A 799-nucleotide genomic window follows, 5' to 3' on the forward strand; every position below is an offset into this window, starting at 1 on the left:
GCACCTGGCTGTGGAGATCCCAAACCATTTTAGACCACTGGCCTCTGACGTAATCTAAATGCAGAGACAAGCGGTGGTAAAACACGAAAATGATTTATTTCACGGAGGCCAACACAAACTTGTGTCAACCAAAAGTGGTGAGTAGTTAAAATCAGCGACAAAAATTGGGGAACTCCTTATGGATTTACAGCCAATTACACACGAAAAATTGAGCTGTGAGTTCCCACCACCCAACAAATAAACACACAGAAACAGTCTCTTTGTATAACATAACCTAAAATGGTTGTGTCATTTCAACTCCCCCCCAACAAGTAAACACACAGGAAGAGTCTCTTTGTATAACATAACCTAAAATGATTGTGTCATTTCAACTCACCTGTAAAAACGTCATCTAGTCTCTAATTCGAACAAATACATATACCATGTCTCGTAAACACACAACGCTTTCAAGACAAAAGTCTGTTTTTTGTACGCACAAAAGTAAGCCCTGCATACGCAAGGCCTCAAAAAATTGAGTAGACACTCAGAATTGTTCCTCTCCACGGAAATCTTTAGTAAAAGGCGAAAGATTTATACGATCTGAAGAGAAACCAGAGTATGCNAAAAGGCGAAAGATTTATACGATCTGAAGAGAAACCAGAGTATGCCTTTGTTGAAGTTCACACAGCTCTCGGGTAACTGTCACTCCTAGAACAGCAATGGTAGTTTCTTATCCAAAAGAGCTAGTAACTTCTGCCTTTATCTCAGTTAATTCTGTGACGGCATTCTCATGTCTGGGGAAAAAACCTTGAAAGAAAAA

The 799-nt window shown here is 39.6% G+C and overlaps 1 non-coding gene across 1 annotated transcript; it reads right to left on the minus strand.

The window, feature by feature from the left end:
* Positions 1-483: 483 nt before the first annotated feature.
* On the minus strand, positions 484-599 carry LOC117798658. The gene has a single exon (XR_004622891.1). It is a non-coding gene; the product is annotated as a U5 spliceosomal RNA (small nuclear RNA).
* Between the last annotated feature and the right edge of the window lie 200 nt (positions 600-799).

The sequence above is a fragment of the Ailuropoda melanoleuca genome, unplaced genomic scaffold, assembly GCF_002007445.2.
Source record: "Ailuropoda melanoleuca isolate Jingjing unplaced genomic scaffold, ASM200744v2 unplaced-scaffold32696, whole genome shotgun sequence".
NCBI classification, from domain to species: domain Eukaryota; kingdom Metazoa; phylum Chordata; class Mammalia; order Carnivora; family Ursidae; genus Ailuropoda; species Ailuropoda melanoleuca.